This window comes from Furipterus horrens, unplaced genomic scaffold (genome assembly GCF_987537825.1).
Source record: "Furipterus horrens unplaced genomic scaffold, mFurHor1.1.pri manual_scaffold_9, whole genome shotgun sequence".
Taxonomy (NCBI): domain Eukaryota; kingdom Metazoa; phylum Chordata; class Mammalia; order Chiroptera; family Furipteridae; genus Furipterus; species Furipterus horrens.
This window is the reverse complement of record NW_028327179.1, coordinates 61,907,073-61,919,231: the sequence shown is the minus strand read 5'-3', so window position 1 is coordinate 61,919,231 and position 12,159 is coordinate 61,907,073.

Here is a 12,159-nt window from a genome sequence, read left to right as displayed (position 1 = left end):
TAAAAATGTCAAAAATTAAGAATAAAGAGGGAATCTTAAAAGCAGCAGGAGAGAATAAGAGAATTACATACAAAGGGTTCCAATTAGACTATCAGCTGATTTTTCAAAAGAAACTCTGAAGGCAAAAAGGGACTGGCAAGAAATATTCAAAGTAATGAAAAGCAAAAACCTACAGCCATGATTACTCTATCCAGCAAAGCTGTCATTCAGATTAGATGGGCAGAGAAACTGCTTCCAGGACAAAGTAAAACTGAAGGAGTTCATCAGATCCAAACCACTGTTATATAAAATGTTAAAGGGACATGTTTAAAACTATGAGCATTAAAATGAAAACTATATCACAACAACCAACAACAAAAGCTAGGGAATCAAAACAAAGGCAAACTAAGTAGGCAATGAGAGTGGAAACAGAATTATAGGTATGGGGAACATTTTAGGGGGAGGTCAGCAGGGAGGGGAAAGAGGGGAAAGGGAGGGAGATGGCACAGGAATCAAGAAGCATAGTAGGATGGAGTGGCGTAGATAGGAAGTTGTTAAGAAGAACTATATGTACAACCATCGGGCATGGACTAAGAGGGGGGACAATTGGAGGGAGGGTGGTCACTGGGTGGTGGGGAACAGAGGGAAGATAAATTGGGACAACTGTAACAATGTAATCAATAAAGCATATTTTTTAGAAAAGTAACTTTAGTATGATAATTTATGACTGTCTTGGATGTAATTCCCTGAGAACGGTAATAAAAAGCCTGTCTAGGGAAGGGCCAAGGTGCTCTCTATAGGTGAGATTGAGTCCACAGTATTCATTGAGACCATGTGCATTTGTTTGTTCTCATCTGCAACACCATGGACCCTGCTGGTCAGAGTCTGTGACACTCTGAGGTGAAGCTGTTCTCAGCAGTGTCTGGTACCTCAGGCATCCCCCTTTAGGTCTGCCTCTTATATGGATAGTTGGTTTGAGCTCTAGTGTGGTCTGAAGTCCATCACTGGTTGTGTTAGTTCTAGATCCACTTGGGTAGAGTCCAGGTACAGTTCAATATCAGACATTGTGTGTAGCTGGCCTTTAGCTACTTGTCTGGAGCTACCACACTGTTCACTCTATGTGGCTACACCTACTGGACCTGGGTTTGTGTGGTAGGGGAAAATCTGTGTAAAAGGGTTGACTTTATTCAGCTTAGAGCTGGGGAAGATATGTAAAAGGACCAAGGCTCCATAAAGTTTGCCTCCACCTGTTAACTACACCACTTCCTTCTGTGGTTGCTTCATCTGCAGCTCTTCATCCAGAGCCTTCTGAGAAAGACTGTATGGTAGGCCACATTGACTGTAAACCACAGCCCCTGCCACAGGTTGTGAGCTCAGTAAGGTGGGGAAACCAGGTTCAGGAGGACAGGGATAGTGGGTACCCTACTTGGGAATCATACAGTCAGGCACTAAATGAGGAGGAAGTGACTCTGGCTACAGAGCCAAACTACTCAGTCTCTGCCAGAGCCTCCAATTCTTTCTTCCTGGAGGGGATCACTGCAGGTTCAGGTTGGGTGCAGCTAGCTGCCCCCTCTGCAGGAGCAAGTTAAGCCACCCCAGTCTCAGGTGAACAGATCAAGAGTCTCCCATTGAGGGTGTTGCTTGGTCAGCCTGCAGAGAGGGACCTAAGAACTTCATCCTGGTCTCAGGTAGTAGCCCCCAAAGGACTCACATTTTAAATACCTCAGCTCTGAGTGGCTTTCCCTTTCCCCCATGGAACTGAGCCCAGTGGAGTGTGGTATCTGTGACTTGGGAGGGATAATCCAAACAGTCTCCTACTGGGGGTGGTACCTGCAAGCCTGTGGGGAGGCACATCTTCCCCTTCCCAGCGTAGTGTGGGCTGAGCTTGCAGGGGAGATAGAATTTGGCCAATCTTCAGCTGCAATGTAGCCACAGTCTGTCCATCTGATTTCCTGACAAAAGCTTCTCTGGGAGACATGGTCCAAAAGTTCCCCTCTGCATGGCACTCTGGTTTCCCTGGGCCACTGAACTCAGCAGAATGGAGCCTGCCTAGTGATTCAGCAAGTTGAGAGATGGGTGCTGGTTGTGTGCTTGAGGCCTATTTACCTAAGCCATACAGTTTAGTAATTATCTAAGTGTCCAGAAAAAGCCTCCTCAGAAAGAGGACCATGGAAGCCACTGCTGGTTGCAGTCAGCAGACCCCTCTGCAAAACCTGGGCATGGCCTCGTCAACAGTCAGACTGGGCAATGCACTTCCCAGACTGGTGTAACAACAGGAGTGCTTATCGAAGGGGAGTTGCTGTCTGGGTCTCCCAGGTGGACCAAATCTCTACTGATTTTTACCACAGATGCTATGCAAGCTCCTATTCCCATATCTGTTGCTCTGGGTTGGTGGTCCCTGCTGGGGTTGAGACCCCATGCTCCTGGGGGGAAGGAGTTTTGCCGCTGAGATATTCCTCTAGCTTTGCAGCTGCCACCACATCTGGGTGCGGGAACCAGCTTTTTCTACAGCTCCATCATTCTTACCTGTCCCTATGTAGTTTCTTCTGTAAATCCTTGGTTATATTTTAGCTAACCTTCAGTTAGTTATTCAGGTTGATTTCTCTGTAATTTAGCTGTAAATCTGCTTTGGGGCCAGGATCAACTAAGTGTAGCTTCTACCTGCTCTGCAGCCCTCTTGGAATTCTTTATTTGTTATTTTTAATAGTTTATTTTTTACTACCATTCATCCCCTCTTCTTTCAGCACCCACAATCTTCCCCCACATCCCCAATCACCACACTGCTTTCTGCTTTTTAAAATACATTTTTCTTGGACTTCCGGCCAAGATGGAGGCTTAGATGGACGCGCTAGGTCTCCCTCTACAACTAGAGAGGAATACAACTACTTCAAAACAAAGGATAACTAGAAGTTCCAGAAAATAAAACTACATGGAAGCCCAACATATGAAGTTATAAACCAGCGGCGCTCTTTGGGCAGGTAGGACGAGAGAAAGGGGGCGGAGCTGTTTGCGGTCGCACCTGGGACAGCGGCGGGGAGAACAACCCCGGCTGCAGTCAAACCCCCGGCAGCTCGCGACCCCAACGCTGGGGAAAGCAGCCACCACATCGCCTTGAACAGTGAGGCCCAGGGGGGCGGGAGGACGGATCCCGGTCTCCTAGCGGAATAACTGTGTGAATCCATCTTGGACCCCTGCCCCCAAAGAAAGCACCACAGGGCTGCGAAATAGGTCGCGGACAGGCACCGGTCGCTGGCTTGTGACGACAAAGCACCACGGCACACCAAGGAGAAAGGCTGCCGAACGGCGCCAGTCGCTGGGTCATTACGAGTACACAGGCACTGCCCCCTGCAGCCGGCCCAAGAAAACAAAACGCATCTGTCAAAATGAGGCAGACAACTATAGAAATCCCGGTGGCACAGCTCACCAGGCAACAGATGGAGAACCTGACAGATGAACAGATAAGAAACCTGTCAGATGATCAGTTCTGGGCCATTGTTATCAGGTGGCTTACAGAATTCACAAAAGATTTGGAAAAAGATGAGAAAGAAGCGAAAAACACTCATAACGAAAGGAACAAAACCACATACGAGACAGATGGTGAGGAAATAAAATCCAGAGTTCATTTCAACAAACCGGAATATGGAGAAGGAACAAGCAGTCAACCAATGCAGCGAGAGGAAATGGGAAGCAACGATGAGAGGATCAGAAACCTCTGGGACAGCTATAAAAGGCCCAACATAAGAATCATTGGTTTGCCAGAGAGCGAGGAAGATGAACTAGAACTTGAAAAATTGAGTGAAAATATAATAAAGGAGAACTTCCCAGACTTGGGGAAGGAAATAGACTTACAGGTCCAGGAAGCACAGAGAGTTCCAAAAAAACTGGACCCAGGGAGAACCACTCCAAGACACATTATAATCAAAATGTCAAAAATTAAAGATAAAGAGAGAATCTTAAAAGCAGCAAGAGAGAAGAAAAGAATTATGTACAAAGGGGTCCCAATTAGACTATCAGCTGACTTCTCAAGGGAGACCCTGCAGGCAAGAAGGGACTGGCAAGAAATATTCAAAGTAATGAAAATCCAAAACCTACAACCACGAATACTCTATCCAGCGAAATTGTCATTCAGAATAGAAGGACAGAGAAAGTGTTTCCAGGACAAAATAAAACTGAAAGAGTTCATTAGATCCAAACCACTGTTATATGAGATGTTAAAGGGACTGGTTTAGAAAAAGGAGGATCAAGACAATGAAATCTAAAATGAAAACTGCATCACAAGAAACAACAGAAGCTAGGGAATTGAAACAAAGGCAAACTAAACAGGCAACGAGAGTGGAAAAAGAACTATAGGTACGGGGAACATATTGGGGGGAGGTCAACAGGGAGGGGGAATGGGGAGAGGGAGGGAGATGATATAGGCATTAAGGATCATGGTAGGAGGGAATGGAATAGACAGAGAGAGGTTGAGAAGAACTGTATGCACAACTAATGGACATGATCTAAAAGGGGGGGACAACTGGAGGGAGGGGGGCCACCGGGTGGAGGGGAGCAGAGGGAAGGGAAATTGGCACAAATGTAATATTATAATCAATAAAACACATTTTAAAAAAAATAATAAAATACATTTTTCTTGTTCTTTCTTTTGGATTGGAATATATAAATTATATTTTTATTTTTTTAGTGGTCACTTTAAATTTCTAACATTGAATTATACATTTTCCAATGAACTCTAAAGTTATTCAATGTATTCTTTTCTCCTAGCTACCACTACAAAGACATTCACACATGTCCTTCTATTCCCCACTCTTGTTATTGTTTTCTAGAATTTAATTTTGCTTTGAAATTTTAGTACTCTTTCAATTAGAAAATAATAATCACAATAAATTAATATGAACAATGAAACAAAACAACAAAAATAACGAGTAACAAATACAAAAATAAAAATTTAAGAAAATATATGATCATTGTTATTTGTTAAATTTTATTTCATATCTCTATTCTTGCTTTTCTTCTTTCAGAAACACATTCTCTGAAAGTTCTGTGGGGGAACTTTGTAGATGGCACACTTCCACAATTTAAAAAAATTTTTTTTTTTTTTGTCTTGTTTGTAAAAACTTTTTTTTTTTAATTTTGGTTTTTCAATTACAGTTGTCCCCTTTTCCCCTAATTCCTCTCCCCCACCCAACCCACCCCCTCTCCCGCAATCATATCCCTCCCCGTTGTCCATGTCCATGAGTCTTTTATACGGGTTCTTTGACTAGACCCTTCCCTTACTTATCCCCCTTCTCTCCCTCAAATTGTTTATTTTTACAGAGAGGGGAAGGGAGGGAGGAAGAGAGGGAGAGAAGCATCAATGTGTGGTTGTCTCTCACGTGCCCCCAGCAGGGAACCTGGCCCTCAACCCGAGCATGTGCCCTGTCTGGGAATTGTACCAATGACCCTTTAGTTTGCAGGCCAGTGCTCAATCCACTGAGCCATACCAGCAAGGAATTTACAAGTTTGAAAATGCCATTATTTTTCTCCTACTCTTCAGTAATAGTTTAACTGGTTATAAACTCCAGACTCGATAGTTGTTTTCCCTTTACTCTTGGAAAACAACTTTGAGAAAGCTGCTTTATAATTTTCATTCCTTTCTAGTTAATTTCTTTTATCAGCCTCAAAGTCTTTATGATTTTCTCTTTATCTGATTTTATTTCTTTTATCTATTTTATTTTTCTATGTTATAATGATACTTTCTGGGTGTAGATTCATATTTGAAATACTTTTTCTATCTAAGGACTTTATTATTCTTAATTTCTGTCAATATTTTTCTAATTCTGCTGCTTTCCTACCATTTAGACTATTCTTTCAGTCATATGCTGAATATTTAAATTACCCTCCATGTCACTGAACTGGACTTTCTTTCCGTTTTGTCTTTTAAAGCTTTGTGACTTTGTAGCAAAGCAGAGGATTTTAATCCTGCTAGATGCAGAGGGCAGTGCTCTTCTCCCTTTGTAAATAAGGCATCGGCATCCTAAGACTAGTGTTTTTCACATGAAAATAAACCAGAAGCCTCAACTGAACAACCAAAGTCTTAAACTGAAGGTCAAAATCCCTTATTTAAGCAAATAATATACTTCTCTTTGGGTTCAAGTAACTCTTTAGCATGCCACTCAGCAAGTATTCCAATCTAGCCCAAGGCCTTTAGCCATGCCTTCTACAACTTACACATACTTTTTTATTTTTAGCGTAGAGATGCAGTGTTTTTGTATGACTCCAAGTCTTTTCATTTGCTTTTATTTTCCCCTCTTGGAATACCTGAAATTTTCTGAGGTCCACTTCAAAATTAATAATTCTGTGAAACCTTTTCCTGTTTCATCAGAATTTTAGTTCTATTCTTGCTCCCATGAATTCTTTGAAATCACAATATATTGTAATTTTCTGCTTACTAAGTATATTTTCCCAGGGAGACTTTAAGAGCCATTTGAGGGCACGAAATAACTGTTTTTATATAGTTAGCTTTTAAATCATTGCCTGTCAAAATTTGTCATGGAATTGTTTATGGATGAGTTTTCAATGACAGAAAACACATTCTGGTTTAACACTAATCTCTTCTAAATTTTTATTCTGGACCACTCTCTGCAGACAGTTGAATCTGCTTTTTGTTTTCAACTCTTAATATTGTTTCCTCCCAGAAGACCCCAATTACATCCTGCAAAAAGAAACCAGCAAATCTAGTCATGTTCTCTTACTACATGGACTCTGACCCCCTTTTGCAAATGACTGGGTTCAGCAAGTTCCCAGTTGTATTCAGCAATGTCATTTTTTCTGCAGCAGTTTGAAGCTAACATGAGAAAGACATTGGTCTGGTGTTGATTGGTTAACACTTAACTCATCAAAAAATATGTTTTATAACACATAGTTCATGTCTAAGAGGTCTTGTGTGATTTCCAAAACTTCTCTCACACCCTTTTTTACCACACCCTCAAAAAAGTAAACAGTTTTGCCAAAAAAACAAATTATCCCAATTCTCAAAAAGAACTGTTCTTGCATAGGAACCTTAAACCCACAAAAGTTCATTTTGGGCCTAATTTTGCTCAACACTGGCATCCACAGAGGCTGTGCCTCCAGCTCTAGTAGCCAAACTGAGAAGTACCACCTCCTCCTCATCCCTCAAGGCTGCTGGCCTTGAGTCAGAATGGAGATAGCCAGGGCAGTGAGTGGTAAAGTGGATCTGGGAAATGCCTTAGGATTTGCATACTGGAAATGCTTCTCAATAGTTGGCTGTGGTCAAAACTTCCATTTGACACAGGGTAGGGGAAGATTCTTTTTTTTTTTTTTAAGCAAAATGAGGTCTGTTTGGATTTCACCCCAAAGTTTATCTTGTCATCAGGTTGAACTGGCATGGAGAAAAAGACAGAAACAAAATTCAAGAATAAAGAACTCCCTGTTTATCAACAACCAGAACGATTTCATGTAAAACCTAAGGTGTTTAAAATACTTTAAAAATGGTATTGTAGAAACTAACAAAAAGAATGTAAAACTGTGTCAAAGAAAACATAGTTGGAAATGTGTGTAACTTATAAAAATAGAGAAAGCAACTTAGTTATACCATTTTAGTTATTTTTTTAAACTATTATAGTTAGATTGCTGCATGCTTATTTCTCTTGAAGGTCAAACTGAGAGAAATACAAACTGTCTTTCCTATCATGGTAGCCTCATTGACACTATCAGAGACCTGTCTTATCAGAGAACCCAGCACTGCCTCCCAGGAGAATTTTTTCCTGGGACACAGGTGCTCTAGGAAAACCAGGCTGCCCATCATTGAGAACCGCTGGTCTCATTATCCATTCACCAACCAGAAGTTAAAATACTTGGCCCTAAGTCTATAAATTCCTAAAAAAAGCAGGGATTATGTACTTTGAGTATACAAATTCTAGTTTACACAGAGCTTCCTCTACAACAGAAACTAAAAACTAAATGAATTATAGTATTTTAACATGGTATAGTAGAAAAAGCACCCATGGAAATATAAGTGATTTGGGTTGTCAAGTGACTGGCATTGTTGCTAAAATAAGTGGACAGGGGATAATTATGTTAAATGTCTTGATTGTGTGGGACATTTGGGCAGAATGAAATATTTTCCCTACCTAAATTCTGATACCTTGCCTGTTGAGGAAACTCTTGTATTAACAGAAAATACTTTAGGAATTTGGAACAGAAAGCAAACAAAAAAAAAAAGGAATTCTAGCTAGATGGATAAAAAAGACTTACCAAGTTGAAGCTTAAAACTGGTTAAAATAATCTTGTTTGTGTGTCCCTTTCACTACTTTAAATATTTTATTCCAGTCCCTTCTGGCCTGAAATGTTTCTGTTGAGAAATCAGCTGTCAGTCTTATGGGAGATTTCTTGTAAGTAAATAACTGTCTTTCTCTTGCTGAAGACTCTCTCTTTGTCTTTAACCTTTGCCATTTCAGTCATAATGTGCCTTGATGTGAACATCATTGGGTTCATCTTGTTTGGGACTCTTTGCACTTCCTGGACTTGTGTGTCTTTTTTCTTCACCATGTTAAGAAAGTTTTCAGTCTTGGTTTCTTCAGATAGGTTCTTGATCCTTTGCTTTCCCTGTTCTTCTTCTGGTACCCCTGTGATGCTGATGTTGCTATACTTCATATTGTCTCAAAGATTCCTTAAACAATTCTCATTTTCTAAATGCTTTTTTCCTGCTGATTTCATGCTTTCTTCTATCTTGTCTTCCAAACTGCTGGCTTAATCTTCTGCTTCTTTCAACCCACTTATTATTTTTTCCAGTATATTCTTTATTTTAGATACTGTATTCTTTATTTCTTACTGGTTCTCTTTTATGGTTTCTATGTACTTTTCCATGCTGTTGCAGTTCTAAGTTCATTTAACATTCTTATAACCACTTCTTTGAACTCTAAATCTGATAAATTGCTTGTCTCCATATCATTTAGCTCTTTTTTCCCAGAGATTTCTCCTGTTCTTTCACCTAGGACATGTTTTTTTTGTCTCCCTGTTTTGGCTGCCTTTTTCTATTTCTTTGTATGTATTGGGTAGGTTTTCTGTGACTCTAAATGTTTAGCAGATTTTTTTTTTTTTTTTACCAAAAGTGGCATGATCTCCATGCCCTACTCTCCCTATTTACTGTACCTCACCCAGTGAATTTTTCATTTCCCCAAATGAATGAAGTCCTCAAAGGGAAACGTTTTGCTGTTGTGAAAGAGGTGAAACAATAAAAGCAGCAGAAGTACTAAAAGACCTCAAAGTTGATGAGTTCAAAAACTGTTTTGAGAGGGAAGATGGCGGCAGAGTAGGTAGCAGTGTTGTCTGCTCATTCCCATCATGGAAGGACTTGGAGTGCAAACACGGAGAGGAGTGAGTGAGTGTGGATTTCAGACAGCACAAGCAGGGAAGGGAATGTGGGAGCAGTGTGAAGGAGGGCGGAAAGTTTGGCTGCGCATTCCAGGCTAAGTCGCTGGGCTACCCGGACCGGTGCATCTGCCATACTGCACCCAAGGGGGCAGCCGCTGACTGGCTCGTTAGCCAGGAGCTGCTTGGAGGCTTCCCCCTGCCAGGGGTGCACCGACCAGCAAAGTCTCGCAGGGAGTCAGTGAGAGGGTTTGGCTGAAAAGGCCAGAGGCATGGGAGGACAGTGAACAACCCGGACTGGGAGAAACTGTATGAACTGAGTCTAGGTGGAGACCCCATTGGCTGCAACCCAGGACTGAAAGCTGCACTCTGGGTGCTTGTGGTGCTTGCTCCAGGGACCCACTAAGCAAAGGGGCAGATCTGAGCCACGGAGAGGAGCCCATATGGGAAAGCTGCAGTGGAACTGAAGACTCAGTGGGGACCCCAGGTGAGCAAGTGATGCATGCCCTGGGGCTTTGGGTGATGCATGCGCCGGGGCCCTACTGAATAAAAGGGGCAATTCTGAGCCACAGAGAGGGGCCCTTACAGGAAAGTCGCAGCGGAACTGCAGACTCTGAGGCCCCAGGCTGGCAGATGGCACACGCAGAAGTACAGGCAGGAACGTGAGTGGATGCTGTAGTTTGGGAATAGAGATAAGACTGGAGGCAAAACAGAGATTACTGACATGTGCATGTTGGCCTACCAGCAAAACAACATTGCTAGACAAGCCTGAGAAGGGCTGAGGGTGCCTCAAGAGGAGACTTAACAAAATGCAGCTCACAGCAGAGTGGTGGCAGACCCACGAGTAAGAGACTAGCAACCCTAGAATCAAGATGGATTTCCCCACAGTCAGCCAGCCAACCAGAGAAGATTTGAAACCCATGGAATTTTGACCAGGGGTGGATCCAGAAAAAAGAAGACTGGGCCCAAAGGTTAAACTGAGTAAAAACTCTTTCTTTTTTTATATTTTTTCTTTTTCTTTTACTTTCCTCTTCTTTCTTTTTTTTTCTTCCATTCTCTTTCTTTTCTTTCTCTTCTCTCTTTCATTTCTCTCTTTCTCTCTTTCTTTCTTTTTTTAAAAAAAACTCTCTCTTTAATCTGTTTCATACCTTCTATCCCTCCTACCCTTCTTCTTTAATTTAGGTTTGCTTGTTTGTTTGTCTCCTTTCATTATCCTCCCTCACACACTAAAAATATAGCATATAACTGTGATACAAACCTAATACAATACACTTCCATTTTCTCACGTCATTCTGCATTCTTCCCTTCTTTTTTAAACATACAGTGTAAATTTACTTGCTTTCCCACATAGCCTTGACCCTACTTGCTACTATTATTATTCTATTAACTTCTCTCTAAAAAACCATATCTCTTTCATTTAAAACAACTCCTATCTGTTTCTGCTATAATATAATAGTCTTAACCTCTATACATTTATATTAATACTGGCTTGTTTTCTGTTGATAGTGGGATTGTGGGTGGGTGATATTTGGGAGGGTGTGGGTTGCTTGCCTGGGCGGTGTGTTTATGTTTTAAAAGCATCTACACAAAAGAACTCAAGACAAGGTGGGCAAAGTGACTCTCAATCAACTAACCAGAGGGAAGGATCCACCAAAGAGTAACTAAAATAAAACCAGACAGCTTAAACAAATGGTATAAAGGGCAACACAAGAGCATCAGGCTCAGATGATCAAAGAGACTGCACCACTGAAACCCCCAGGTATCCTATAAAGAATCTCATATCATGAAAGTGGGAAATCAAAGCAGACAAATCTAAGAAACAAAAACAAACAAGAAGAATTCAACATGGGGAGACACAGAAACAACCTCCCAATGAAAGGAAAAGAAGAATCCCAAGAAGAGAGAGAGATGGAATAGGCATAAACCAACTATCATACATGGAATTCAAAAAATATCATTATAAAGAAGCTCAATAACCTTGACAATCTCAAAGAAAACTATGACAAATTCCAGGGAAATTACCAGCAACTCCAAGGAAACTACAAAGAATTACAGGGAAGCTACAGGGAACTTATGGAGAACTACACCAGTAAAAAAAAAGATATAGAAACTATTAATAACAACCAGGAAGAAATGAATACAATTTCTGAACTGAAGAACACAGTAGAATCAATCAAAAGCAGATTAAATGAAGCAGAGGATTGGATCAGTGAGTTAGAGGACAATGTAGAAAAAAAATTCCCAGACAATACAAAAAAATGAAAAAATATTTAAAAAGAATGAAGAAGTTTAAGAAAACTGCAGAACAACATGCGACTAAACAACAGAATCATAGGGGTACAAGAAGAGGAGAAAGCCTGACTGAAAAAGTAATGACAGAAAAATTTACTAACCTGATGAGAGAAAAAGTCATGCAAATCCAGGAAGCACAGAGAGTCCTAATGAAGACGAATCCAAAAAAACCCAGTTCAAGGCACATCATAATTAAAATGGCAACATTCAAAAACAAAGCAAGGATCCTAAAAGCAGCAAGAGAAAAACCACAAATAAAATACAAGGGAGCTCTGATAAGGCTATCAACTGACTTCTCAACAAAAACACTACAAGCCAGAAGAGAATGGCAAAAAATATTTCACGCAAAGTAAAACAAAGGCCTAAAACTAAGACTACTCTACCCAGCAAGGTTCTCATTCAAAATGGAAGGTGAAATAAGGAGTTTCTCAGAAAAAGAAAGACTAAAAGAATACATCTCCACCAAACCAGCATTGCAAGAGATGTTAAAGGGAATGCTTTAAGAAAAAGAAGAAAAAA